This window comes from Tinamus guttatus, unplaced genomic scaffold (assembly GCF_059628265.1).
Source record: "Tinamus guttatus ecotype Peru unplaced genomic scaffold, ASM5962826v1 Tinamus_guttatus_pri_ptg000211l, whole genome shotgun sequence".
In the NCBI taxonomy this organism is placed as follows: Eukaryota; Metazoa; Chordata; class Aves; order Tinamiformes; family Tinamidae; genus Tinamus; species Tinamus guttatus.
In genome coordinates, this window is record NW_028288745.1 from 9,560,133 (window position 1) to 9,567,500 (window position 7,368).

The window sequence follows — 7,368 nt, forward strand, 5'->3', positions numbered from 1 at the left end:
GGCTTACAACAATAGCTGTAACCTTTTCTCACATTTTTAGATCCATAACAGTTCTGAGAATATTTTAAAAAGAAAAATCCAAACCCACCTGTTCTAGCTTCCTCGCTTTCTGCATTAACTACGGGATTTTCTTCTTCAGTGCAAGGCAAACAAGCAATTTCTTTTGCTCCACTTACAGAATCCTGCTTAGCAGTTGTTCTTTTGTTATCTCCAAGACAATTTACATTTGTATTCTGAGTGTTCTGAAGAGCAGCATTCTCATTTTCTTTTATTAATTTGGGTCCCAGTATTTTTTTCATCATAGCTACTTCTTCAGCTTCTTTAAGATTTATATCAGATGAATATACAAGCCTGGAAAATGACACTAGGTTTACTCCTGTAGCTTATATTTGACCACAACAAAAGATCTCACTCAAAATGACAACATTTCTTGTTTAACAGGTTAGTGAACAGAACAGCTGCACTGTACAGTGGTGACAGAGATTAATTATAATGATTTAAAAATTCTTTAAATGCCTCCGTGAAAGCAAATAAATATTTCTGTAATAGTTCACAAAGCACACTAGTATATCCTAACAAAATTCATCATCAGGTTGCAAGGAACAAAGTTAACTTATTTATGTTTTTATTTAACAAAATTTGTCTGCTTTGTATTGCCCATCTGTTACAATAATCTATTGGCAACAGCAGAATCAAACCCTTTGTTTTATTAATGACAGCTCAATGATTTGTAAATTTCAGTATGGCCAAGAAAAAGCATCCAATTGTCCTTTAATATCATCAAATTTATAAAAATGTTTAAAAAGCTTCTGACATCAAAATTAAAAATACAGAACCATAAGAAAATTCTGAGATTTCAATTTCAAAGGAAATTAAATGCATGAAAGCTTGAAAAATTGCAATCAAGATTACCCCAAAGCTTTCATTTTCTGCATTTAGTAATTCCAGCTTCCCACTTTCCCATCTGTCTCACCAGCTTATTTTTGGATCAAGATCTGGAACCACTAACAAAGCCCGCAGTCTGCGACTGCAGCGATCTCGTATTTATAGACAGATACTGCACTTCAGTAACTTAATGGAGTCTTAAAATGTGAATGTATAATATGTTTAATCAGTGATTTCATACCAGACAGATGAAGTTAACAAAATTTAACAGAAGAGCTACAGTTACTCTGTATTTAACATGCACTTAACAGATTTGCATTTAGTCACTTATTCCATGGCAAAGAGGATTTATTGTTAAGGCTGGGGCCACAGGAACGAGAACGTGCTGTTTGAACATTGTCCTCTCAAAGGGCAGAGAAAAGATACAAAGAAGCAACCTTCCTTCTTAACAGCCTCTATTCAAAGGATTGGGTTAGGTAGGTTTCCTTTGTGTAATGTGAATAAGAGTCAGCAGCAACAGATGAATTATAAGAAGCTGTCAAGAAGTTTGGGGAATTGGCAATTTTGAAATTCTTTTCTGCTAGATTTATAAAGCAAGGGGCAGGAATACGTGAAGAGTGGGGAAACTAAATTTCACGTTGAAATAGTAAGGCTGGTGTCCCTGCTACTCTCTTTGCTTAGGTTTTAGAGACTGCTGTATGTGAACATGCTTGTAAAACTTCCAGCCTGTGAACCCGGCCCAGCCCTGTGTTGGTTTTCCAAAGTACAATGCTTTACAACCCAGCATAAAAATACCACGAGACATCAGAGAAAGACAAGCAATAACACAACAACAGGTTACTTGGTGGACTACAGATGTGTTGTGATTCTTTAGAAAATCTAAGACTATGAATTCCAGACAATTTCCCACTTGACTTTTTCTCATTTGGAACTTCATTTATTTACCCCTCCTGTCTTTGGAATCTGTGGCATATTCAACATGTAAAGACAGTACAAATTCACTTTGCTATTTGAGGAGGAAGAATGAGAACTAAATACACTGCTTTGCTCCCAAAATCATGATTTTAACATTGCTGTTTTCTCACTGCCAGTAAAACATATTCATAGGGAATCTGACAATACCAATCTTTGAGACGATCTATATCAGGAAGCTCAGAAACACAATTCTACTGCCACTAGGCTTACGGGGCACCTTTACCAAAACTAGAAAATTTGAAGGGATCTACAAGTAAATCAAAATGACAAAGTAATTGCTTTGTAGTTATTTTACTAAAAAAAAAAAATCAAATATGTTTTTCCTTTAAAGAAATATTAAATGGGACTAACTTAAAGAATCCTGTCACAGTACTGCTTAATTACTTTCAAAAGTTAAGCAAAGTGTATGTGTATGATATGAGAGTTCTGACTTGGAGAGACTGTAAATTTACTAATATTTCAGTTGGATGGAGCATATATGTTATTCTATTTCCCCGACACCAATAATATTATTAATGAACACTGCTCAAAGGCGTGCTATCTCCGTTAAATTTCTCTAACTGCTCTTTCGAGGAGGGAAGATTCTGCAGTTTTTAAAACCCATGACAGAAACCATTGCTTACCCAACATCCTTTATTTTAGGGACTCATTTTTAAAGACAGAATGAAGTTTTCTAGACCATCTTCTACAGAGAATCAAATTATGCCATTCTAAGTAAAAGCTATGGAAATATTTCATACACAGCAAAATGCATAGCTTGGCTATCAGAGCTCTAATGTTTTCATGATTATAAATCCGTCTCTTTAAAGCACTGTTGTAAGAAACACGGACCTCTGACATGTCTTGAAAACATGTCTCATCAGAAGCACAATCATCTAATTTTGTTTTCAAGACAACCAAAGAGTCAGGAATATTGACTAGAACAAATAAGTCTTGTTTACGCCTTATATTCTCTGTTTTATTATCCACTTAACAAACAAACGAACAACAACAACAAAAATCCCAGGATAATATTTGAGTTGAAACAGAGATCTGGTCCCCTTCTATTGGTCATCTAAGTTGTTTCCAAGTGCATCTACGCTCTGTTTTCTTACTGTGGGCCACATCCACTGTTGGCAGATCCCAAACAGAAATGTAATAAAACACCAGACCAGAGAAGACACAGGCGAGCAAGGGAGGTGAACAGGTAGGCTTTATCTTAATGATAACGCACACCTTCTGTGTGTGTGTTGAAATGATGCTGTTTTAGTGAAACTAAACTGCTAGCACAATAAAATGCCAACATAAAACACAGATCTATTAATGTTTGCTGATAAATAACACTGAACATGCAGAAAGTCTATAAACTCCATCCCACTGTTTAAATGTACTGATGTCCTTAGCAAATCCAACTGTAGCAAATATTAAGTGTGCCATACTCAACACTGGTGAACTTGCTACTCAGCAAGTTTCAGCAACACACTTAGAGCAGCAAAACTCTGTTAGCACAAGTAGCATTGCTACTTGTGCTATCCCAATCCACCAGAATCACTTAAGATCCTTCCATTTCCCTTCAGATTTGCTGAGAGAGCCATCTGCTTGATTTTTGTAGTTAAGATGGTTGATTTACCATAATTTATTTCTTGAGAGGAATATTTCAGTAAATTTCTTCTCATGAGATGCAACATCAGGTTCTTCACTGCCTCACACAGATGCCAATTCAATTTTTAAAGTCCTCATGAAAGCCGTTCATTTCAGCAGAAGAATCAGGCCCTTAGGCAATCACTACTCCAGTGAAAGATTTCTGCCTTTTTCACAGAAATCTGATTTCCTTTATTTATTTATTTGCATAAATTCAGGGCATTAAGATGCAATGTTTTCCTAAGCAGGAGATTAGTATCACACAAATACTGAACATACTGCTACTTGGCAATTTAGCTTCTCAACTTTCCCTGTGAAATTGAGGTTACATATAAACATGGATTAAAAATGCTATTAATAATAAAAATCTATGAAACTAAAAGAAAAACTCCTTGCTTCTGTGTATGTGGAAAGGAGATAAAATTGTCAGTTGTGACTGTCTAGCATGTGTTTGAAGCCTGTTTTCGCTGAAAAAAAGTCATCATGAAGATTTTTCCTTACAGGTTATGACATGAAATTTAAACTATAAGCTTCAAGTAGCATCTTACTTATTCCCTCTCTCCCATCTTACTTGGAAAGGTCTTATTCTGCTTAGCGCCTAACTTACCTTATATTTATACTAACACTAAACGAACACGATGCTGTACAAAAAGTTAGGCAATAGAATATGGTGATATGAACAAATCTATTAACTTAGAATAGCTTTCCTTAATCCCTCCACTTGGGAAGCACACACTTTGGTTTTTGTTCCTAACTTTCTCAGTCTTCTCTGTTCACTGAAAATAAGCCTTAATGGAGCATTTTCATTTCCACAATCCAGCATTTATAGTTTTACAAAGTTTAAAACAGTCAAATCAAATATTCTGTATTCCCCATATGTATAATGCAGCGCTTGATAACTCCACTTGCTCTGGGATGGATGATTTTTCTCCAAGCTGTTACTCAAATAATGTTATATACAGGATCATCTCATTTGTATCTCTCACTACATATGAATATATTTATCAGCATTTTCAGAATTTCTTATTGACTATTTCTTTTTCTTCCTTCCAAAATTGATCTTAAGATTTGAGAGTATATTAAAGATAGTACATTGCTACCATTTAATATAGAACAGAATGCTCAAATGTTAGCAAGTCTGGAGACCTAAAGAGAAGATAGTAGCATGCCATTTAAAAATCTATTCCTCATCCATGTCTTGATGTTTACTTTCCCCCTTCTTCATCTTAATCTGATGACAATAGAACAAGGAGAAGTCCAAAGACTGGCAACAAGGATGTGCCATAGTTTACATTCCAGAATGGGATAAATAAGCTCCAACTCATCAGTCTGGAAGAGACACAAATCAAACAGAAACAGCACACTTGACAGTCATAAAATAAGTGCCACAAAGAGAATGGAGCAAGAATATTTTCTCATTCTCTCTTCCAAATACAAGAACATCAAACTAAACTGCATCAATCAAATTCAAACAAACGGGGCAGGGGGAACATGCAGAAGATCTGAGCTGTGGTCTCCTTACCAAACTTTCAGCGTCTCTAGCATCTTTTACAGTGGTTTGTGCTAGACCAGGTAGTCACAGAAGTCAAATCTGCAACTCAGGACATACAAGTGGAAAGGGACTGAAATCTGGGAGCATAATGAGGGAACTAACATGTATGCTTTTTCTGTTCTTAGGTATCTATTTTTGACCACTTCCAGCATAAGGCCCTGGATCCTAACTGGAACCTCAATTTTCTCATTTTCTAACTCTTCTTCCTGAACCACCCTCCACAGTCTTCATCTGAGCTCTTTCTTGCAGGTTTAAGTGATGCTGCAGTGCCTTGCTTCAGAAACCCATTTCTAGCCAAATAGGTTAGCCCGAAGACCCCTGTTTTCTGTACCCCACTTTCAGATACTTTCTGTATATGAGCTCTTCTATAAGAATTGCTGCATTTTTGTGGTAACGCACTGTAAATTAGTAATACTTATTCCTTTATGGGAAGGAAGGGGAAGAATAACTGTTAAACCAAAAAAAAGTGTACCAGCAAGAAAACCCTTTTTGCAATTAGCTTGCTTTCAGGTTATGTGAAGCACTTATTAAGAGCAGATGCTTTTCGCCTGATTAAGGAGCTCACCACATCAAGAGGCACAACTGACACAAAGATAAAAGCATCATGTCAGAGGAGACTGTATAATTCACAAAAATTCAAAAACACACTCTTTGAAAGACAGACTGGTCTACAGTCATAACCCATGACAGGAAAATGCAGAATTCTGTATTTTAACAGAACTGTGGCTGAGGTGGAAGCTTAAAACAATTCAGAATACATCTGCAGAAGTCCCACTTTTGTTTCTGAGATGGCCTGTACCTAACAGGGACAGTGAAAGTAATTTGCTAACAATTAGGATCTTTTGCAGACTTTGTTTAAAGAAGTACTTGCCATTTTCCCTATTTTATAATCCAACACTATGAAACTATAAATGATAACTTAAAAAAATAATTTTCAAAAACAAAGCAAGTCATGCTGCATTTGGTGCAACAGCTACATGCAAAAGAAGGCCAAGCTAAAAATAGAGCTAAACCATCATCTTCTGTAATATCAGCCTAATGTTGACAGATAGTCCACCTTCTGCTGGATCCTTCTTCCTTCCACATAGGAAAGATTCTAACAGATGTGAGCAGCAGTGAGACTGCAATAAGTGTGATTAAGGGACAGGTGAAGCTGGAGCTCTGCTATAGGATATCTGTTTTATTAATAGTGGTCGCTACCATCTAAAATGTAGCCTAGAAAGAGCATACATAGAGTACAAAAAGAAGTTACCTGCCATGCTTTCTAGCAGTTTATCTTCAAAAATGTTTTTGGCAGTATTTAAACTAGATGTGGCATCCCTGTACTACCCAACAGAGAACTGCATAAACAGAACAAGGTCAAAGCCATGGCCAGCGAACTTTGAATCAAGTACTGATGCTACAAATTAACCCCCATGGCAGTAATTGCCACAATGACAATTGTATTCCTTTGCATTTGATCTATATTTATTGCTTTTTAACTTCATCTAACTGTCATTAGGTCCTTCTCTGTCCTTCCTTAAATCAGAACCTTTCAACATACATATCAGGAGACAGTATAAGTGATAACTAGATTTTCATTTCTAAGCTTATTTTTCCAGACTGAAATCTCATTTTTTAAATAACTGAATCAGTGCTGAACAAATGCAGTGTAATTTAGCCATACAAAGCTTAGCATAAACATTAGACATACTACCCAAAATAATAAGCAGTAGTAAAGAGATTTTTCTTCTGGTAATACAGTGAAACAAGTATTTTAGTTACTTATACTCCCCCTTTCCACCCATACCATAATGCAGTAAGCAATTAACCACTTTGTTTATAAAATGTTTTATGTTGGCTTAAACTAAAAGACTTTCTAACAGTATTTTAGTTTAAAAGTATAGTAGTATTACAATGAATTGGAGAAAAAAAAATCCAGTAAGAGCTACAGAACTGCTTATGCAGACCTGAGACCAAGAATTTTCTTAAGAGCATGTATATGTTGTCCATGTATTCCTGCTTTAAAGTTTGTAATCCATAATACACCTCTGCAGAATTAATCTCATAGATATGACTCACTCTGTATTATATATATAAAATACTTAGGCTTTGTTTTATTTCTCCTCCAGAGATGTTAGAAAGAAATTCTATTTTGTTTTAGTTATTGCCTCTAGCAATATATATGTAAGTGGTAAGAATTAATAAAAGTAGGTTCCAAACCTATAAAGAAGAATGATTAGGGTACTTTCTCCTATTTTAGCAATATCAAGAAATAAATTCCCCTAACACACGTTAGTTTACAATCTACCCTCACTACAAAACCGAAATGTATATTTTCTACATCTTTATATAAT